General features: G+C 45.7%; 1 long non-coding RNA gene across 1 annotated transcript in view; it reads left to right on the forward strand.

Moving 5' to 3' along the window:
• The first annotated feature begins 291 nt into the window (after positions 1 to 291).
• LOC146766555 (uncharacterized) overlaps positions 292 to 23,285 on the forward strand; it is a 34,502-nt gene continuing 11,508 nt past the window's right edge. The window contains exon 1 of the long non-coding RNA XR_014957714.1: positions 292 to 3,241. This is a non-coding gene — a long non-coding RNA (uncharacterized LOC146766555). The remainder of the gene's footprint in view (positions 3,242 to 23,285) is intronic.

Raw genomic sequence — 23,285 nt, forward strand, 5'->3', positions numbered from 1 at the left:
GGATCGGGGGATGCCCCGAGGGCACCGGGAACCCCGGGATCGGGGGATGCTCTGAGGGCACCGGGAACCCCGAGAGCACCGGGAACCCCGGGATCGGGGGATGCCCCAGGACACCGGGAACCCCGAGAGCACCGGGAACCCCGGGATCGGGGGATGCTCCGAGGGCACCGGGAACCCCGGGATCGGGAGAACCAGATGAGCCCCGGACTGCCGAGCGAACCGGGAGCATCCCGGGGCCGGGGGAGCCGCTGCGCTGCCGGGGGGTCGGGGGCCAGGCTGCAGCAGCAGCACGGCACAAAACGCCACTGTGCAAGATAATCCTTAGCCTTGTGCTGTCCCGCTGCCGCTGCAGCAGGTCAGGGTGATTTTAAATGAGACTTTGACATTTTACTTTCCTGTGTTTTGTGGTTTCCCTCCCCCCGCAGCCCAACCTTTGTGGGGGTGGTGGAAGAGGTGGAAGCCCAAGCGGTAAACGGGAGCTCACAGGAATATCGCACTTTGCAGAGGCTCCTTTACCGCACAGCATCCTCAGAGCTCGGCAGGCCGGCAGGATCCATCCCGGCCCCGAAGAAATCCTCAATGAAGAGCCCAGCCTTTAAAGCACGTGGGTGATGGGCACTGGGCAGGATCTTTGAAAGTCGGTACAAAAACAAGGCAGAACTGCTCATATCAGATCCATCTGGTAGAGCTGCACAAAAACATCCAGCCAGGCTTTCCTCCATTCCTCACAAACCGTGCTTACATTATATACATTGTCCCTATTGTGCATTGTAGGGGATGGTCTCTCTCAAATGCCAGCGTCTTCTGGCTTTCATTTGTTCCCAGACCTCCCACCAAGTGGCTGCTGATTGAAACCCTTTTTACTCTCCTGCCAGGTTTAGCAAAAAGGGCTTGGTGTACTCAGGGCCTTTGATCTATCTGCGATGAACATTTTCATTGAAAGAGGTGGATGAGTCACTCTATATTTGACATGGAGCTATCTTGGAATACCTCTGGATTTGCCTTTTCAAGCTCTTTTGTATTTTTTTTTTTTCTTTGCATGTGGCTATAAATATTTTTCTCTGCGAGAAGCATGAAGCTCTTTTTTGGAAATGAAAGAGCCCTATTCCAAATAGGAAAAACACACTTAGCTAAGGTTTGTGCAGTGCATAGTTAGTGGTGGAAGGTGCTGTGTTGGCCCTGCCTTGCTTTTCAATACAATATCCTGCAGTGTGAAATGAATGGCTGTATTTAGAGGTATCTGGAAGTGATGACTGATGTTTGGAGAAGTTACAAGGCTTTTCCTTTTCCACATGAACTCTCCAACCTGGCATTTCCACAGCAGTGAAATACTTCTGGGGCTGAGATCATCTGATAATTATTTCCTGTGTCATGTGCAGAATTTATTATTTTGTTGAATATTACAAATATATTCTTAAGTTGCCTGAGTTTGGGGTACTTCTGCAAAGTTCACTGGCATAACAGGGATATTGGACTGACAAAAATAACTTCTCCTTGGATATTGTTTTTCTGTGATTAGTGAATGAAAGTCACAAATGAAGGAGGGGAAAGGGAGAGTAGAATTCCCTAAAAACACTATGGAGATATTCTGTAAAAATTAAAATATATAGTTTTGCACTAATAACTGCTAAAAGCCAGAAATTTGGACTTTCTATTTGCTTCAATGTCTAATTTTTTTTTTTTTTCTTCTCTTCTTTGGGAAAGGTGAACACTTTTGTGCTAATGCAGGATTATTCCTGGTCACAGCAGAATCAGTGCTGCTACTGGGAATTGCAGAGGGCAATGGGTTCATTACCTCAAATATTTTCAGCAAGATTAAAAAAATCTATTTTATACCTCTAAAACCTGAAACAGAACAAAGATCTTAAATTGCCCAAAGAAGTCCCAATCCAGGGCATTCTGTGGTTCTATAAAATCCAGTAAAAGCTCTTCAGATAAATTGTGACATTAAAATGCCAATTTAAATTGTGTGCAGTCATTGCAAACATTAAATCAGGATATCAGAAATAGTGAGACTTATCTCCCATCTCAATGCAGTTGTTTTAAACTGGGCTTAATTCTCTAAAATCTGACTCAAATGCCACGTAGAGCATGCCTGAGCTGTTTTGTGTGTGCTCAGAGCAAGGTTTTTTGGGGCTCTTTTGCTTACAAATAGAGTGGGAGAATAAATAATTAAAAAAAAAATATTGGCACCTGGATTCCTGCAATTTGTGTATTTGTAACACCACCCATATTTCTTCCTGCCTTGTTTTGGACTCTTGCATGGTATGTAGGTCTTCATTAAGGGATATTTTGTCCTTTGGCTTTTCCTACACATGATTACACAGTAGCCATCCGTTCCCAACATCTGTGTTTATGAAAACCTTTCCAATAAATCTGTGCAGAAGGGAACTGTCCACATTTCCTCTGAGTCCCGCAAAGGATTCTCTTTTTCTTTGTGATGAATTGGTTCAAGATTACCCAGCTGAGATATTTGGTTTTGAGGTGAATCTTCAGCACCACTCCAGAAGTGGATTGGACATGGACCCTGGGTGGGCAGGCAGTGCCTCCAGGCCTGCCCAGGACTCCCTAAATCCTCAGCCTGGATGGCAAAGCCAGCTCGGGGTGTCCCAAGGAGGACATCTGAGGAATGATTTGGGCAATCAGCTCTCTGCCTGTGTGTCACCCTCTGCTCCTGGGGGTGGCTGCTGCAGCTCCCACTGGATCAGAAGCCCCTTGGCACAGACCAGCAGCGTGGGATTTTGGCCAGCATTGCCAGCTCTGTTCTCAGGCAGATTTTTGGCTCCCTGACTGCAGTCACATGAGGGTGCATGGCTCCAGTTGTGCTGTGGAACAAAAGCCACCGAGTGTCCCAGTGCTGGGAGGGAGCTTGTGAGAACATCAGCAGCCAGGCACAGCTGTGTGCTCTTGGCTGGGCAGCCTCAGCTCCTGCTCAGCTCTCACACCCAGCATGTTCTGGAGCACGTGTTCTGGACTTGAGTGTCACCAACCAAGGGGCAGGCTGGGAGTCCAATCCTCCCAGGTGATGCCAATTTGGGCAGATCCGTTATTAGTCTATAGGGACCACCTGAAAACATTTACAGAGCTAACGAGCTTTTATCAGGTGGCAGAAGTAGCTTGGGAATCTTTTTGTGGTGACATTTTGGGTAGCTCACCCTGCTCTGGATGTCTCTAAGGCCCAGGAATTATGAAGACAACCTGGATTTTGAAAAGCTTCACCACTCAGCTTTTGATCAGTCAGGTAACACTGCCTTTAACTCTTGGGGTGCTTGTGCTCTATGGTCTGTGGCACATTTATTGCAGACTAAATTCTCAACTATCATCAGAACTATTCGTCTGCTCTGCAAAACTTGCACAAACAGAGGCTGGTGCCCTCCAAACTTCTAGATTCAGGACTTACCTACTGTTTTTCTTTGAATAACTTTTGTTAACCTTGGCAACAGGGCCTGGGTTAATTTATCTTGGAACTGGGAGTGTTGAACAGGTGTGAGGACAGGGGTGCCTGAGGTGGTTTTTTTATTTCTTTCTGTGTCTGTGCTCAGTGGCTTGGACAGACTCAAGGATGGTGCAGAGGGGTTGGGTTTGGAGTTGAGTAACTCGACCTGAAGAGTTGCACAGAGATTTATGGATCAGGAGCTGGTCACTGTTGGATTAAGCTCAGTCAGGTGGTATTAGAGCATAAGCCCTGACTCTTTGGGACTGAGAGCACCTTCAGTTTTTCCAGCTCATACTCACCAAGAGACAAAACCTGAACTACAAACCTGCTCAGGTTCCTGTGTGCTGTCCCTACAGCCATTACGTGGCACTGTGAAACCACAGCTCTGCACCCATGTGATCTTAGAAGATATTGAAGAAATTCTTATTGATACTCTCTGGTTTTTGGACAAGGGATTTGTTCTCTGGCAGTCATCTGCCCATCAATAAAACTGCAGTATTTAGCTTCTAATTCCAGGCTGAGCCAATTTTCATGAAATTAAGGAAATGTCTTGCTTTTCTCTGATGCGAAAAATCAGACTTTTGAGGGCAGTATATCATTATCTTCAAACTCCTAGGGCTCCTGTTTTCCTGATATAAGTAGTGCTGAACCGAATGTTTTCTGAGTATTAAGCAACAAACATTTTGCTCAGTTTCTCCTCCAAAGTCTCAGGAATTCAGTGGGAAAAAGGCTCAGGCCTTTGTGGAGATGTCATTATCTGTCAGCTCTCTTTAAATTCCTTTGAGGGATTTTTATAACATTGTTTTTCCTTTCTTCTCATTTGTGTTTTATATACAAGTCCTGGTATTTTGGTTGAGCCCACAAACAACATGAAGCCTTAATTTTTCCTGCCTACTGCAAACCAGACTTTTCCCCAGCATCAATTATCCGGAAGGGAGCTGTGGATGTAAAACCACACCAAAAAGTTTGAAGCCCATACAAAAGTATTTGAGTTTCTGGTAAAAGCCCCTGGTCCTCAGTGTGTGCTGTCTTTGGGCCACCTTGTTTTCCACCATGGCTGAGAGGTGCTGCCCATTTTACCATCATCTTCCTCATGGTGGTTGCTCTGGCAAACAGGAGATTTATGGTTGTTGCCGAGGAGAAAAGAGTTCTCCACAGCTTCTGTAGAATTTCTCATTTTTATTTATGCTGTAGAAACCCAACCTAGAACTGAGGTTATGACAAACTGGTTGTGTGCAACTCCCCCTTCCAGTGACCAGTGCACTAAAGTTTGGTTTCAAGGAAGAAATGTTTTCAGGACTGGACTTTGTTTAAAGAGATAAAAGTGTCTGTGGGCCGTGTGTGGGCAGATTTGGCAGGGATGGCTGATGGGACCCTATGGAAATCATTCCTCAATCACCTCGGCCTGCAGCCCAGCAGTGTCACCTGAGCTGCCACCAATTTCAGTTTGTCACTGCTCAGGGCTGTGAAATGGGTGCAGCCCAGCTCTCCCAGGCTCTGCCTCAGGTGATGGGATCTGCAAGGATGAGGTAACACTGGACAGGACGAACTTCCCCTGGCTTGCCAAAGCTCCCTCAGGAAGAATCCACAGAGACAGCAACAATAAATGGCATTTAGATCTCTCTGTTATGCACCAGAGTCATAGTGCCCATTTTATTTCTTATTGTTTGTTTCTTACTGAGCTGCAGGGAGCAGGGGAAAATACAGCCAGGAAGCAGTTCAGTCCACAATGCTCTGATATTTGCATTTTCTGCCCCAAAGCATTTGCTGCTGGGAGCCGCTGGAGACAGGATGCTGTTCTATATGGACTTCTGATCTGATGCAGGTTGATTGTTTTCCTGCTTTTAAATACTTTAGGGCTGGATTTTGGCCAGATCTCCTGGGGCCTATATGAAGATAACAAATCAAAATGTCTTCCCCAAGGAGCAAACAATTTAAGCACAAGACAAGAAAGACACAGGAACAGAGACAGTCTGGGGAGTATTAAGAGCAAGTTTAAAATTTCCAGCTATTAATGAGAAAAGGTCTTTCATTTTTCATCCAGCTCTGGGGAGGACATCTGAAGAGTTTGGATTTCAGTTTCACGGTCTGGGAAGCCGTGCTGGCAGCGTTGTTGTTTATCTCTCCTGAGAAACAGCATGTTTCAAGTTGATTCTCTATCGAATAAAGGTTTAAGAAAAATATTTTGTTTGCTGCTTTCTCAGCTGTGCACAGCATTTGTCTTCATCCTTTGCTGGTATAATATTATAATAGTTTCTTGTAAGTGCTGAGCCTTTACTGCTGACAGCTGCTGAGAAATGATGCTGTCATGAATCATGCTTGCAAACACAGTTCTGTGATGTGACCAGCTCTCAGCCCCCATAATTAACAGCCAATTACTTCCTCTCTGAGAAGCCAAAGCTCCAACAGATGAAAGAAATAGTGTTGTGGGAGCAGATGTGTTGTATCAGTTCCTGTGTCCTTTGCAAACAGACAAACACTGGCTTACATGGGAGTGCAGCAGTGCAAGTCCCTAAAACCACGCCTGGGTTTGGTCATCTGGGTGAGGAGAGAGGAGGAGGAGGAGGAAAGGTCCATCCCAGCTCGGCTGCAGGTACACCAGTCACACTTTGGAGTTTTCTGCCCAGGGAGCTCCTGTGTTTATCAGTGGGGGTGTGCTGGAGGGCAGAGCTGCAGCCTGCCACGCCAAAGCCCTGCTGCAGTGGTGCCAGCCCTGCTGCAATGGTGCCAGCCCTGCTGCAATGGTGCCAGCCCTGCGCTGCAGCTTTTGTTGAACCAGGACACCCCGAGCTCAGCCTTCTCCAGCTGGTGTGGCACAAACCAGTGTGGTTTAGCTTTGTGACACAGCTGGGGGAATGGGAGCCAGCAGCTCCTGAGCTGAGCCTGCAGCAGTCATTTAATTTTTCTCCTCTTTATTCATTGCTTTTTACCAGAATTCCATTTTTCTTGGTTCACTTATGTTATCTGTGCAGGACTGATTTCCTGGGAGCAGATTTAAGCCTGTAAGATGTTCCCAAACATTTTGCTTTCTCTTTCTTCCATCGTTTTGTATGTCCAGTACTTGACTGGGTGACTAAATTCTGCATCCTGAAAGGCTGGCTGGGAATTTATAAGTAGAAAGAGTTAAATCAGGGTTTTAAAAGGAGTTTTTGCTCTGGATGTTTAATTATCAATCCTCCACATAGTACTTGGTTTTGTTGACATAACATTCACTAGCAATATTCATTGATATCATGAAATGTATGCAGAGATAATAAGGACCTAAAATTAACTAAAGGGTTCTCTTTTATTTGCTTCATCATAGCTGGTGTAAGGGTGGTGGTGCCACCAATCTCCTTTCCATAAATATATGATGGAATTTAAATTAAAACTTTATAATGATCACCAAACTGTAAGAATAAAAATGGGGGGTGAATGCTATTGTAGTAAATCTGTGTGTGCCATGAAAGGAGCATTCTTAAATATTCTGCAGTATTTTTTAGCTCTGGGTCTCCTCAAAACTGCTACCAACTGTCTGGCTTTGGAGAAAGTTACTTTCCTGCCTCTGCTGCTCCTATAAAATGTGTTCAGAACATTTACAGGAGGCTGGAGGAGTTAGTATTTCTGTAATTCTCTAAACATTTGAGAATACAAAATATTTGCAGATGTAGTGCCATATGTAACTCCATAACAAATTTTTATTCCTTGTATACTAAATTTCTGAATAGCAAGAAGTCTCTTGGCTGGCTGCTTCTCAGCTGTGAGACTCTGAGAGATGCTTTTTGGGGAATGAATCATGCAGGCTGTGCTCCCAAGCCAGGCTTTACCACCTCCCACCCCGGTTTGTTGTTGCTCTCACATCAAGAGCGGTGCAAAGCCAGAGCCTGCTCCTGTCTTTGAGCATCCTGTGTTCAGCTGGCTCTGTGATTCACTCTCTGGGATCAGCCCCACTTCAGAATGGATCAAGGAACAGGCTCTCTTGCCTTTTCACCTTCTGTAATTTGTACCAAGGCTTTCCTCTGCAGTTGCAAAATCTGCGTGTGTGAAAGCTTTGCTCACCAGCAAACCCTGTCAGCCTGACCAAAACCGAGTTTCATAATGTGTTATTTGGATTAGAAGAGTCTCCTTCTCTCCCCACCACCCCTCCTCCACAGGATTCAAAAAGTTGTGTGGAGTTTAACGTGGCCTCTCCCCCGTTAGAGCTGCATGATGCTAATGAAATAACTCACAGCTCATCAGCGTTATCCGCCTGGGTTTATGGAGCATATGGCCTTCAAATTCAGCCTTTCTGGTCAGCAGAAATCCCCCACATCCAATGAACCAACAGAATGCTTTTCCAAGAGAGCAGTGCTTTGGAAGAACTTGAGAGCCTGAGAAAAACCCCAAAATTGCCTTTTCTGGTTAATATGCCTGTAAGGAACGTGATGGCCTCAAATTCCAGAGGACTCCAGCAGGACCCAGGCCAGCCTCATGCTCCTGGGCCCTTCCAAGTGCCATCCCAAACCACTTCCTCTCTGTTTAATGTTCTTCTTCCTTCCATTTATCTTCATCTCCCTGCCACTGGCAGCCCAGCAGAGAAAACAGCTCGTGCTGCTAATGGAGACAGGGCTAGTGCTGGGTGGCAGAGCTGTCTCTGACCTGGAGCAGGGGAAAAGTGCTCCCCACTGGCCATTGCTGCCCATTCCAGCGTGCCTGGCCCAGGGGAAGAGGAACTATCAGCCCCTGGTGTCCCTGTCAGCCTCCCAGCTGTGCTGATATCCCACAGGAGGACGAACCTGGAAGCGCAGTTCTGATTTTGGAGATGGCTTTGGGTTTTGTTTCTGTCGAGTCTCAATTTCCAGGAAGAGCTTTGTTGGTCTTTGGTGAGAACTGGACATCTAAAACCCATTGCTGGGAATTCTGTACCTGCAAAAGTCTCAGAAATTTCCCTGGAGGCTTCACTCAGCACTGCTGGTGAGAGGGGCTCATAAGGCAGAACTGCTGCTTTAAACTTGCTATATCCCATGTCTCTTAAAACCATTGTAATCAGTTTATTTTAGGACTAGCTGTCCAATGACATCCTGGTCATTAAAAAAAATCAACAGGAAATTCAGAATATGAGTCATGCCTTTGTCTTAGTGTTTTTCAAGAGTTTTTGGAATTTATTAAAAAAAGGAAAAAAAGTAAATCCTTGATGTTGACACAAACAACCTCAAAGTCCAAGTACTGAGAAGTCCCTTAACAAGGAAAGAATGTCTGTAAACTCCATTATTTACTTGCTATCAAGTCTTTCTGATTAACCAAAACCCCACAACTCTCCCGAACCCCACAACTTCCAGGCTCATCCTTGGCTTTTGGGGACAGACCCAGTGTCCTGAATATTTCTCTGCCACCTGGGAAAGCTGAGTTTAATGCTTTGATGATAGGAAGGGTCTGCACTGTGGGACACTGCAGAAATCCCAGATGTTCCTGGGTATCAGATGCTTTAGGAACATGCAGGGATTAATCCTGTGCTCCCATCTGGAGCTCACAGACTCCTGATAAATGCATGGATGTAGCTGCCAGCTCGCTGCATTCCAAGGGCAGAAGCAAACTGCTTGGAGCAGTATGGAAAATGGGAGCACATTGGGAGGGACTGAGGCTCTGCAGAGGCTGGAGCACTCAAGCCAATCCCTGCCACAGGTCTTTTAATAATTGAAGACAGGGAATTGTTCTCAATCACATAAAAAAAGCTTGAAGTAGTATTGAAAATTTACTGTAGTGAAGTGTATGATTTCCCTTGTACTCCTCATGCCTTTCATGAGGAAGCAACAGGAATTAGAGGGGGATGGAGATGAAACCGTACATCCTCTGGTTGTCCTGATGTCCTTTGCCAGGAGTTTTTAGAGCAGCCCTTGTTCTCAGGAGGAGCATCATCCGTTTTTTGTGTGAGATTAGGCTGCTGAGTATTCATCCCCAAGTTACGGTCTTGTAGCTGACAGAATCAATTTCAAATAAAGGTGAAGCTGGATTCAGACGAGTATTGATCAATGCAGAAACACTTCTGCCAACCCCAGCCACCGTGGAAAACCACGTCAGGCTCTGACACTGCAGCAGTGCTGTAAGAATAACAAAAAATTGAAAGGGAAGGCAGCGAGATGAGCAGTTGGTGGGGTAGGGGAGCTGCTGTCCTTGGAAGAGGAGCCTCAGGTGGAGGTGGCCGTGCGTGGTACCGGCAGATGGTGCTCAACAACGCGGAATGTTCTCCTCGCAGGGAATGTTCTCCTCGCAGGGATGGCCGCTGCTCCCAGCCCTGCCCTCGGCACCTCTGGCACACCCAGAGCCGGCCTGGCCGTCCTGGAGGCGTTGGGTGTCGTTCTGCAGCCAGGCGTGGAGGGGAACACGCGTGCCGTGGGAGAGGTTGAGGCAGAGCGCTGGGACAGGGCAGTCCCCAGGCAGGGGGACTGGGTGTTGGGGTGTCCCCTTGGCCTGGGGCTGACCCTGGGGACAGTCCCACGCTGGGGAGCACACCAAGCTTTGCCCTGTGCCCCTGACACCTCTGAAGCACTCCCGTATCGCTCCTGCCACTGCAATCCCTGCTGAGGGGCGAGGGAGCTGGGGCAATGTGCAGCAGGAAAATCTCTTTGCTCAGGGCTTCTTGCTGTTGCTTTGCCATGGGTTTGTTTTTTTCTTTAAACCCTTACTGTACACTTGGAAAAGGGATCCTGTGCCCCAAGTCAAGTGAATTAATGTTTCGTAGAAGGAGGGTGTAATCATTTATTAGCATTGTGCTGGACAAAGTTCTTTGTCTTTGGAGATTTGGCCGAGTGCCCAGCCTCGGGCAGCCTCTGACTTTTGCTTTAGTCTCGAGATAAACTCTCAATGAAACAAGGCTGGAGCTGCCCCAGCTGACACAGATCCAGGGAGCAAACCCTGTCAGGAGGAACAGCTCGGAGCAGTGCCAAGCCCAGCAGAGATGGCAGAACCTGTCACAGATGTTTGGGGTGGTGTGGGATGGGGGCTGAGGGATCTGCTTCTGGGCAGGTTTTACTCCACTGAAGCTGCTCTGCTCATCCCTGGGACCAGATCTGATTAGGAAGCTCAGTTTTCTCTCATCTGTCTTCTTCTTTTTTTTTTTTTTTTTTTTTCCTATGGAGTATTGAATTTACCACTGCCCAAATATCACAACGTCCCTGGCTCGTTTTCAGCACTTGACTGTGGATTCTGTTTCCTCTGGACACTCACCCCACGTCTGCCTTGGGCTTTGTTTGAAACACACCGGCAGCTTCAAGGGCAGAGCCTTGAGCCCGAGCGCCGTTAATTCACTCTGAATGTCACTTTGAGCCTTTTCCCAACGTAATCTCTGCAAAGGTTAATCATAAAGTGAAGGAATGTGCTCTGGCTCCTGACACAATGCCTGACAAATATTTTCAGCAGGCCACCGCTAAAGAAACACAGGTGTGGTCTCGCTCTTAATGTCTCTGTGAGAGTGTTGTATCTTTGGAGAAACAAAGATAAATTGAGAGCTTAACCCATTGGCTTCTTGGCATTTAAAAAAAATTAAACTTCCACTTGTCCTGGTTTTGCTCATCCATAATTCCCTGGGGGAGATCGTGTTTCAGGGGGATGAAATACACTTGATGTCTTTATGAAAAATGCAAACAATGTGTTATTTCTAATGATGCCAAAGGTTTTCTGTGCTGTTGATTTCAGCAGGATGCTCAGAAGCCCAGTATTTACACAGTGAACTTTAACTGTTTTGGACTTGGAAACAAACAGTTTAAGAAGTTTAAATAATCTTACTGAAATATATGAATGATTTCTGGGATGATTCATTATTTTTTTAGTTAAGTTTTATCTATCATCCAGCATTCTTGTTTAAAAATAAATTGAAGAAAAAGGAGTAATTCTAAAATTGTTTCAGTCCCCAAAGGGGATGCACAGATCTGCTTTTACTAATTGGGGACATCTTGGTTTTTCTTTTCAAGCGCCACACTATTTTTTCTTAATATAACTTGTCATTTCCTTCTTTAGTCTTAGAACTTAGAATTAATAGATTTTGTTTTGTTGTGTTTGTTTCCTGAGATAGGATTGTATAGAGGGAAATGGGATGGTTTATGGAAACATAGGAAATCTTTCCAGCTCCTGTCCTGGTCATGAGCACAGCTTTTACTGAATTATGTAATGTTTACTGTGTCTTGCATCCTCAGAGTAGCTGCACGTCAGGAGTTGATCTTCTGCCGTGGGGAGGAATTGCACTGAACTCTGGTACTTGCACGAGTCATTAGAGAGATGAAAGAAAGCCCAGTGCAGAGTGTAAAGAGGTCTCCCACACAGCAGCTGCTTTCCTTGTGCAAGCAATTTTTGGTTTATCCTTTTAATTGTCACTTGAGGCTGCTCTCAAGCCGAGCACGTTCCTACCCTTTCCCTGAACCCTCCCCTTGGAGAGGGACAGAAGGCAGCAAGGAGCACTCGCTGCTCTTCCCCACCAGAGGCTCCTTGGTGTGGCTCTGGGGGAGAAGACTTCAGAACCCTTTCCTCTGGCATGTTTTACCTCTGAGGAGATTACTGTTTGCATTTATGGATCCAAACACTGCTTGAAACCCCTCAGCGTGTTGAATTTTGGTCCCTCCACTGCATTTCTCAGTGTGCCAGGCAATGTTGGCTGCAGGTTACGGCCTTCTAAGCCTTTGGGCAATCACACTTTGATCAGAGGTCTCACTTTCCTCAGCTCTTTGTTTTTTATCCTTTCTGTGCCTCCATGAGGTGATCCTGTTACTCCCTTACCACAGGTGCGAAAGTAAACCCCAAAAAGATAGAGAATTTCCCCCTGTTTCATAGAAAGTCTGTGGCAGGCCAAGAAGTGAAATTCAGGTTGCTAAAATCCTGGGTTAGAGCCTGACCTCTTGCCCTCCTTCCCCTGGGGAAGGTCCCAGGGAGGGGAGGTCCCTGCTCATGGAACACTCACACAAAACCCACCCAGGAATGCAAGTTTTAATGCCAGCCTGTAGTCCATGGACTTTCACTGAGGAATTCCTTCCCCGAGACACGCAGTCTGGGCTTGACATGAAAAACTGATTAAAGTAGCTGAAAAAATACAGGAGTACTTTCCAGCTTCCTCAAGTATCAGTTCCATTTTCCAGTGTCTGAAATCTGGTCAAATTAGAATGTTGCCTTTTGGAAGTCTGAGGGTGGGGGGAACCCCCTCCTACTGATAGATACTCATTCAAGGCATGCTGCAAAGTGACCATTATGATATTTCATTTGTCAGCATGTGCTGCACTCACTTGTTCTGGCTCCCTTGGGCAGGCTGCCTTCAAATCAATATTAATTATGGACCACTAGACAGTAGCTAATATGAAAGAAAGAACAGGTTTCCTTTAACAGCTGACTGATGGTTACGTCTTCCTTGGGGTTTGGTTTAGTTCTGGTTCCTTTTTTTTCCCCCCACTTTTGAGAAATCTCCTATCACAGTATTGGAGCATTAATTATGCTTTGCTTTATCTAGTAATTTTTTTTTTCTATGTATCACCTTGTTTTCCATAAATCTAACACGGCATTCAGAATATCCAGCATGCTCCTGACTGAGATTCTGTAAGATCCATCAGCACAGTTCAGCCCCAGCTCAGATACCTTCAGAGAGCTCACCCCTGGGTAACATTTTCATTCCTCCTGGCAGCTGTCCAGTGAGCAACAGAGGAACCTGACAAAAGTGGCTTTGAAATGTGTGTTTATTGCATTGTCATGATGCCAGAACGAGCAGTTTGTCTGGAATTTGTAAAACTGCTCCTCGTACTCGTGTCTGAGATTCTGCAGAGTGAGCCGAGAGCTGGAGGCTCTGCTGGCCGAGGCTGACAGCTGATTTCTGACAGGGTTCAATGTGTGTCCTGCTCCTCCTTCACTGCCAGTGTCAGCTGAAGGACACCTGGATTTTAGATTTATTAGCAAGTGTGTCAGTAATCAGCAAAGTTGTGGATGTTGGATATAAATTTGTTGTTGTAAAATTAGTGATGCAGGAGTAACAATCCAATTAATCACAGAATCATTAAGACTGGAGAAGACCTTTAAGATCATTGGGTCCATCTATTACTCTGCACCACCCCCATGTCCACCACTGAGCCAAGTTCTCAAGTGCCCCATCCACCACGTCCCTGGGCAGTTTGTTCCAATGCTTTGCTACAGAGCTGGTGGTGTGAAAGTGCTCAGGAATGGGAAGAGAAGATTGGGAAGCTCCTCAGAAGATCTCCCAGTCCCTTGCCATGACCACCTACACCAACATCACTGTTGACAGCTGTTTGTCCATCCTCAAACCTCACATGGTTACACCTCATGGTCTCCCCAGATGGATCAAACCAGAATTTCATCCAGTGTCCCGAGGGCTACAGCAGCTTCCTGGCAGATTTTTTTTTCTATTTTAGCCCTGCAACTCTGGGACCAAAGCCATGAGAAGCCTGACTTTGCTTCTGGTCAGTGCCTCAAATTTGGCACATGCCTGGCACCTCATGAAGTTGGAAGTTGTCTCTGTGCAGTTGGAAGTGCTGATATTTAGAATTTTTCTACCATGAGTTGTTCCTGGATTTGCAAAGAACAAAGTGTTACTTGATCTGGCCAGAGTGTCACTGCTACCCCCCATTTCTGCAGCTCTGGTTGCCTCTTAGCCCTGCCCTTGTGCTTTTCCAGCCATGGGTTTTGGGCCTCCTTTTTGGAGATTCCAATATCTATTAATCAACATTCTTGGGTCTTCCTTCATCGCCGTAACTCACTCGAGCCCGAGCAAGAAGAAAACTGTCAACTCTCCCTGTAAACTGAGCCACCAGCATCGTGAATAGCACTGGAATTTTATTTATTAAGCAAAGACTCTTGGATTTCTGGCTTTTGCTTTGGAATGGCAGCCGGGAAACTCAACCCTGCCCCGTGTGTCCCTGGGGAACGGAGCCTGGATGGAGCAGGCAGGGCAGGGGTCAATCTCATGGTAGAGGTGGCCCAACCACAGCTGCTTTTCAACAGCTTCTAAAGGAAGGAGGGTCTTCATGGAGCTTAGCACAGAGTCCTCCATGCCAGGGAAGGAACATCTGCTGAAGGAATCATACGGGAGAGACAATCCCTGCTGCTCTCTTCCTTATTCCATAGCACAGCTTTGCATCTGTTGCCTTTAAATCCTAAAGAAAAACCTTTCAAAAATCATTTTGGTCTTAGGTGAAGGTATGGCAGAAGCTTTAATTGTTGGGGTTCTATTTTAGGCAGCAAACTGTAAATACTTTGAAAATCATAACGCTTTGGATTGTACCCTGAACACAGTTGGGGAGTGGTGTGGTTTGGGTGTTTTATATGGAATGTCCGGAGCTGAAAGGGACCCACAAGGATTGTCAGATCCTTGGCTGTGCACAGATACCCCAGGAATCATTTCCTTGCTTGCTTGGCCACCCATGTCCATGGGAACAAGGGTTCTCCCTGATGAGAGACCAGCACTGCCATTATCATATAGATTCCTTTGAAAATTGGGGGGAAATGAAACAATGCAGCAAACAGTGTGAACACTGAGGAAGGCTTATCTTTCCATTCTCAGTGCTTTAGGAAATATCCCTGGGGAAGCTGTGGGAGGTAGACTCTAAACTCTCCAGACATTTAGATTAGGGAATTTAAGAATTTAGGGAAGTCTGAATTTTTTTTTTACAAATTGGAATGGGCATCATGTTCTCCCATAATCAAGCATATCTAAACATTATTACAAGTTACTCATTAGGATATATCAGAAAAACCTTTAAAACTAATCTTTGTTATCGTTCTGTCATCCACTTTCTCATATGTTACGGTCCTTAGTTGAAAACACATACAATTTGGAACAGAAGTGACTTCCCTTTTTAAAAAGGCTGTTGTAAAAATAAAAGTTATGTGCTCCCACTTGTAAGAGCACAGAAATAAGTACAATTGAAACATAAAAGCAATAAACAAACACTCACAGCTTGGACTTCTCTTTTATTTTGGTTAAAAAAATTTAAAACAAACTAGGCAATACTCCAGGAAATGGTTCTTGGTGTTTTAAATTTAGGTGATCCTTCACTTTATTAAATGGGTGGGGGGATTAAGAAACATTGTTGTACATTACCTGTTTATAAACTCTGCCTCCAGAAAAAACTGAGGGGCACAATTCATTTCAGCACTATCAGAAAGCAGATCATCTAATTCAAAGCTTAAAGGCTGAAATTCTTGTTTACCATTTCAACTTCACTTCATTTACTGTGTTTCTATTCAGATGAAGATGTAAATAAGATACAAAAAAAGAAATTGTTGTAGGCTGGATGTGAACTGAGATGCAAAAACCTTTTCCAGCGCTTTGTGTCCTGGTTTTGACCTTCGCTTGTGCAAATGCCTGCCTGAATTTGCAGGCACAGTCACTCAAACCTCCCTCGTTGTGTCACGTACAATTTTTGCTTGTCTCTTCATGGTTGTTGAATATCCGGAGAGCGTGGCTGTCCCATCCCTGGAAGTGTCCAGGAGCAGCTGGGACAGGCTTGGAGCACCCTGGGATAGTGGAAGATGTCTCTGCCCATGGCAGGGGGAGGAGTGCTGTGGTCTGTAAGGTCCCTTCCAGCCCAAAGCAGTCTGTAATTCTGGGAATATCATCAGGATGGCTGAAGCTGAGCCACCTTCTCGGGATGGTGCTCTGGGTGATCTCAGAGGTCCCTGGCTCAGCTCCTGTTGGCTTGTGGACTTGGTTGGCTTGGGTTTATAAAGCTGAGTTGCCAGTATTGCCCATCCTCCTGAGCTGGAAGCACTCCCTTGCCTTTTCCTGCCTGTTTGTATCCATCTCTTTTCCTGTTCCAAACACAGGCTTTGGAGCCAGAGCTGTCATTTTGAAAAGCACAGTTTCAGTGCCTGGTTTATGACCAGCAGTGCTGTGCATCATCAAGATGAGTCCCAAGCCTCCCAGATTTGAATATGTTGGAGAATCTGGGTCTGGAGGAACCCAAAGAGTGAGACATTATAGTCACTGAGGGAGTCAGTAACATAAAAGTACAAACAGCTCTTGGGTTTCCACACGTCCTTTGCACACCCAGCTGGGGCTGTCCACTCCTCAAGCCATGGATCTGCTCACTTTGCTGGATATTTGCATTCTTTGCATGTTAAAACTCTGGCTTTTTCCTTGAATTCTTCCATTAGCAAAGCAATTTACATTCCTCTGCCATCTGCAGTTTAATATATATTATATATAAATCTGGATTTATGGGAAATGTCTTTACTTATTTTTCAACTTCTTTTGGGACATTTATTGGAGAAGATGCATTTGGCCTGGGAGGCAAGGCTGGGATGCAGGACAACTGAGGTTTGCTTTCAGGAGAGGAGATCTCTCCAGAGAAGCAGGATTGTCTCCACTGAAGATTTACAGTCTGGCACAGCCCAGTACAAGCCTCCAAACCCTCCAAAAAAGAGCCATAGTAAGACTCTAAGACACAAGGCCACAATTTTCTCCCTTTCTGGGAGAATTTTTAATCTGGGCCAGCACTTCATTTTGGGGTTTGGCTCAGCAGTAGAAGTGGAGCTGCTCTCTAATTTCTGGATGTTAGATGGTGACCTGGTTCTTGAATGTTTGCTGTGTGGACATGTTGCTGTGGCTCAATAGGAGGCTGCCAGGGAAAACAAGCAGCAAGGAGACAAAGTCCCTGAGTGAGCCACCCAAATTCCTGGTGCTCTTTGGGACAATGGAAGGACTGGTGGCTTGGAGCAGTCTGGCTCAGCCTCAGACTGTATTTGCAGAGCTGCTGTGGGTGAGCAGGAATTCAAAGAACAAAGCAAGTCTGGCCAGATTATAAGGGACTCCCTTTCTGCAGAAATCTGGCACTGTGTGAGAGCCAGGTTACCACAGGTTCACTTTGAATGTTTTGAAGAAACCAATACTGCTAGAACTCTTTAACCTGTTTCAGAGAATTCAAGGTAAATGCAATTATTTATTGGCTGTGGAATGCTGCTGGATTTTTGGGTTTACAAATTAATCCCTCCCAGTTCCTAACTGCCTGCAGGACCGAGACACTTGATATAAGCTGATGTGAGAAAGGAATCACCTTGTCCATGTCCAGCCCACCTCCAGGTATCATTTTCCCTCACAGGACACCACCATGTAAAGTGTGAGTTAGAAGTAGGTGCTGCAGAGCCTGTTCTAGCCAAGGAACCTTCTGGGAGCACAGAGGATCTGAGTGCCATGGGAACAGGACAGACATTGATGTGTGGTTTTCCTCAGCACTGCCTAATCGAGCCAAAGGCTTGGTCTGGTGCCCTTTGGCAGCTGCTGAGGTGGGAGCATGATTTACCCCCTTGCAGTGATACTAAAGCTGTAACCTATATCTACAAATTAAAGTCAAGGATTTATGAACCTTGGAATATTTTACCCAAGCCTCTGAACTGCCAAGTGGAACTATTCTGGGCTGTAACCCAAAAAATAGTTTACTGAAATTCCACTGCTTTAATGATGACTTTTTTTTTTTCCTATAGAAAACAATATGAAACATTCTGCCATCCAAACATAATTACATTCTGCATCTGGAATTTGTTGATGTTTCCTTTTGCTGCTCATACACATTCAATTCAATGAAATGGTTGGTGAATGCTGTGTATCCTAAATCGTGGTTGCTGTCGGTGGTTACAGCTCTTGCATTACAAAAGAGAACTGTTGGATGGTGAATTCCAGTGACTACTGTGTGGAAGGAGCTCTGTTGTGTCCTTTTTCTCAGAGGGTTTGAAGAAGTAGGTCAGTCAGGCTGGAACATGTCTTGGGAGTGAAGGTGAAAGCAGCTGGGCGTGCATCACTCGACGTGGTGCGTGCCCTGTGTGCACAGCCAAGGCTCCTGCAGCTCTCACTCAGCAGGGATGCTGGAAGCAGAGTGCAAAAGGCACCTGGATCTGCACTTGACAGAGGCAGGAGTGTGAATCTCTTACAAAATGTTTGGTGGTTGCTGTGGCTACTGAGAGAGCAGGGAGATGCCACAGCCCCCAGCCTGCCAGAGCCCTGTGAGGAGAGCCCTGCTGGAGCTGGGCTGGGGAGATGTGTGTTTTATTTCTTTTTTGTCAGCCACATCCCCAGAGCATCTCCAGGAGAAATGTCCCATGATGAGGATGGTTGGAGCAGGAAATGGGAGATCTTTAGACAGAGTTACAACAAGCCTGATGGGTGAATCTCTGTTCAGCAGTTGTGCTTAGACAGGAGAAAAGATGGGAGAGCAAAAGTGATTTGATGGAGTTCCAAGGATACTGCTGGCATGGATTTCAGCAAACCTAAACTTCCCCCAGCCCTTTAACTACAGTGGAAATTAGGCTGGCCTTGGGTAGGATTGTGTGTGAAGGGCATTTTCTCTGGAATGCCTTAATCCAATGTGGCCGTCAGCTGAAAATGAGCAGGACCATGAGAGTCAGAAAACCCAGGCTGCTTCCTGCCTTCTGCCCGTGCACTTGAGAGGTTTCAGGGGTTTCTGTGTGTGTTTGTGTCTTTCAGCATTTTACAATGAAGATCCCTTTCAACCAGGGCTCTTCTGAAGTAATTTGGCAGAGTTGAGCTCTGTGCTCCTCGCCTGCGAGCTGAGGTTCAGCTCCATCTGTCAGCAGCAGCCACTTTAACCCGGCTGAGGATCCAGCTCTGAAATCCCCCCGGGCTACATTTGCTGAAGCAAGATGGTGACAGGTGAGGGAGGCACATTGCAATGCCTGGAATGAAACCCAGGGGAGTAAATGGACCTTAAACTTCCTCTGTGCTTTCATGAAACCTAGTGTCAGCTTCATAATTACCTGCTCACTGTGTGCTGCTGTGCTGCCCTTCACTTCCAGACACTGAAGTTTAATCAGAGAGGCTTGCCCAGGAAAAACATCTTCAAGGAAGCACAGCAGGACTCACAGAAGCAATTGGAGAATATTTCAGTAGGGCAGTGCAATGATGTTATCACCAGTGTGTTACCCCAGCAAACGACCCCTGCTCTGGGTGAGGCTATCACCCTTCCTTCTCTCATTTGATCCACTGGTATCAATCAGGGCATCTGTAATCTTGTAAATGAGGCTGGTAGGGTTTGAGAGAGGGACAGAGGCCTCGATGAGCAGCATAATGGACACAGCAACCTCCTCACCTGCACCAGCAATGTCCACAAAAAAACCATCAGCACAGTATAAGCACATCTATCTTTGCAACTTATATCTTGCCCTCTGAGAATACTCCTACATCATCTTTTTAGTGATACCCTTGGAGCTCATAAACATTAATCAAATGCCAGGATGTCGCCCTGGCTGGAAAGGAGGGGAATTTAGGAGAACATGAAGCACAAATTCAAGGTAAAACTGAGAAAATCCAGTTCCTGCAGTCACAGGCCACTACAGCCTCTCATCTTCTCTGAGAATTTATAAACAACCATTTTAAACCACAGTGACATTTTTTTGTGTGGTTTCTCCCATCCTGTTGGAAGGCTGTGCCAGAATCTTTCTGCACCTTTTTCTCATTTCTAGCAGAAATTTATTAAGGGCTGGCTTGTAGCCACTGCTTGTTGTGCAAATGTTTTCCTTCAGATTGGATGAGTTCTTCCTGCTGATTGCCCTTCTGATTTATCTGCAGAGAGCCCTGGGTGCCTCCTCTCAGCCTCACTTCTGGTGCATCCTAAAGGTGCATCTTTGCAGTGCTTGTGGGAGTGCTGCAGAGAATTCCAAGCTCCTGGTTCCAGGTGATGGGGAATGTGCTTTGCTGCCAGGTCCAAAAATCTGTCTGTCATTCATAGCCTGGGTTTGTGTCCAGGGGAATTCCAGGCGTGCTCCCATTCAGCTCGGACAACTGGAGTGAAGGGAAGATGAAAATGTTGAGGGTTTATCCTGAATGTCCTCCTGTCTCCTCACCTTGGATTTGTCAGGGTGTGTCAGGGCTTTGGAGCAGACCCTCCCCAGCCCCCTGTGCCATTCCATGTGTGATCAGGAATGGTTCATCCAGCCCTCAGACCCCAGCAAACCACCAACGGCTTGGTGGGATGGAAAACGTGGAAGTTATTAAAGAGAAATCACATCTCTTCCCATCCTGAAATTTGCTCAGCAGACAGGAAGTTTCCAGGAATAATTGAGGGCTCAGTGTGGTGCTTGCCTGGCAGGCTGTGTGCTCAGAGATGCGTGGCACAGAGCAGCACTCCCCTTGTCTGTCACGGAGAGATTTTGTGTCCTTTACAAGCACCTGACCCAGGCAACGCCGTGCTCACAGCAACAACTGCCTGGTAATGCAGGTTAATAGGAGTTCATGTGGCTGAGCCTTGAAACACTTAGCTCTCCTTTTCTGTCTGCCTGACAGCTTTATTGCTGCAAATACACTGAGGAGCCAGTTCAATAAGCTGAACACTATCAAAAGATTTTTCTTTATGGTCTTAAGAGGGCTTATCTGTAATTCCTGGCTGCACAGTCTTTGAAAACTATAATGTTACAGACAGTGAGGTTTTTTCTTTTTTTTCTTTTTTTTTTTTTTTTTTTAACATGTGGTTTATTTTGAAATAAAGACCTTCAGGGTCGTTGTTAACTCTTTTTCTCCCTCGGGTCTTTCAGGGAAACTGCAGATTTGACACAGTTGCTTTGTTTTATCAGTCTGTGGCAATTTCATTTAATTACTCAATTTGAAAGATTGCCTCAACAGTGCAGAGAGTTTAAATATTTCATAGTGAACTGAAGAAGTTTTGCTGTCATCCCCTCCACTGAGCACAGTTCCTACCTGGCCAGGGCTGCACTAGTCTGAGATTACTCATTCACCTTTTATTGGTACTGTAGTGATTTGCTTGTTCTAACCGAGGATTTGCAGGCAGAGTTTGCATCAGGAAATTCTTTAATTTCTGATCCAACCTGCTCCCATCATGCTCCCTTCTGGTTCTGGAAGTGAGTGGCACACATGGGACAGGAGGGAGCATCCATGTCAGGGATGGGATTCTGCCATGGGAAACACTGGCTGCCAGCCAAGGAAAGATCCTGCCCAAAGGCCTTCCCTTCCCTTTATCCTCCCACTTAGCAAAGGCACAAAGGGGCTGAACTGGTGGGACTTGAGCACGTCCCACCCGTGGGACATGGTGATGTGGCCACACATCTCAGCACTCCACAGAACACATCCCCAGCTGCTCTTTTGGGGCGCTCAGCATCGAGCTGCAAAGGATGAGTCAGGCTGAGAGTGAGCAATAAAAAACCTTCCCTGGAGCTGGCAGGAACTCCCAGTGGCAGAGAGGAGCTGCAGGAAGCCTGGCACACCAGCCCTGCTGCTTTTGATCCAGCAAGGGCCAGACCTGAGTGTTGTTTGTCTGACACTTTTGCCTTCATCTGCAAAGCTTGAAAGCTGGTTTTGAAAATGATGCTTCATTGTATCGTGGGTTCCAAAGGAGATTGCTTTGAAAGCAGTACCATGAATCTCAACATCACTTTGTTATGCTTTTAAACTCAAATTTCATCCCTAGAAGAAAAGCAAGGATTGCATGTCAGGTGTAACTGCAAAAATATCTAAGAATAGGAATGGAATCTAAGTAGAATAGGAATTTAACTGAATGCTGACACAGCTGGGATGTAGGAAGTAGCTGTAGCTGGAAATGTATCTGTAGGTGACCAAGGCACTGGAAATGTTTGATGATCAGTATGGGCTCTGTGGTTCTGGGCTGTCTGGAGAAAGGTGACTTGGAAGTTGTGTGCTCTCACCACCTGAAAACTTTAAAATTCTTCAAGATATCTAAGCTGAGAACTTGGTAACTGGAACATTTGAAATCAAGCAATTTCTGTAAGAATGTAGGCTTTGGTTTTACAGAATGGCACTGCTGCTGTCAGAGTGGCTGCTCCAAAGTGAGGGGTAAGCAAGCAGGAGAAAGGAAAGGTTGCAAATCTGGCCGTGCATTTTTCTGCTTCATCTCATTTGAAGGAATATTTCAGATTATTGTCAATGGGGAAGATGCATTGGATGCAAAGTCCACGTAGAGTCCAGCTCTGAGGCAGAGGAGGAGGAGGCACTGCCTGAGCCAGGGGTTGTGGGGAAATTTGTTCTGACTTTCTGTTCACACACAATGAAAGCTCTGCTCCCAGTGGGAGCAGCTCTCACTGCTGAGAGGGAGATGAGGGGGAGGACAGACTGTTCTGCTCCTGCTTTGTTTCTGGACACCACAGAAGAGCAGCATGACCTTCATTATATGAAGTGGGCAGTTTCAACATCTTTTTCAAATTACAGAAATGAAATTCTCAAATCCTTGGAGTATTCATCTCTTTTTAGATTGGGTGAACTGAGGAACTCTTCACAGAGAGATGCTCCTTCCACATCCTGGGTCTGCATGGGGCTCAGCCGAGTTCCAAATCCATTCTAGTCTTGGAATACACTTCAAAATATCACTCTGAAATTCTTGGTTTCTTCCTCTTCCAAAAGCAGAGCCCTCAGTGCTTCCTGAGAACAGGGCTGTAGCCAAATAAATACAGTCTTTCTATAGAGTGAGCAAGCCACACTTTTGAGATATGATGTTCCCAGAAATGGTAGCAGGCTTTTCAAAATTGAAAACCTCTGGACATTTTATTTATGCTCCTCTGTTAACAAATGCCTCATTTGATTGCTTTTAAATGTTGTGTTTCTGGAATGAAAATAGAATACTGGCATTTAATTCTGTATGTGTTATTATTTCAGCTTAGGAGAAGGCTGGGAGATGTTTTTTTTAAAAGACTGGATTGTTTTAAGGTCATTGTAAAGCCAAATGTTTAAATACAGACTGTTTTAACTTACTTCCAATACTCTGCTGTAATTGGTAGAAAGCCGGAATCTTTTTCTGTGACTTCTTAAAAAGTTCTGAGTTGATCAAAAAGTTTTTTGTCAAAGTCTTGGCTAACTTGGTGTACAAGACCCTGATGAAAATCTCTCGCACTCTGGGGTTTCTCTGATTTGTGGTGTTGCTTTTTAGCTGGA

Source organism: Lonchura striata, chromosome 10, assembly GCF_050655825.1.
Source record: "Lonchura striata isolate lonStrDom1 chromosome 10, ASM5065582v1, whole genome shotgun sequence".
In the NCBI taxonomy this organism is placed as follows: domain Eukaryota; kingdom Metazoa; phylum Chordata; class Aves; order Passeriformes; family Estrildidae; genus Lonchura; species Lonchura striata.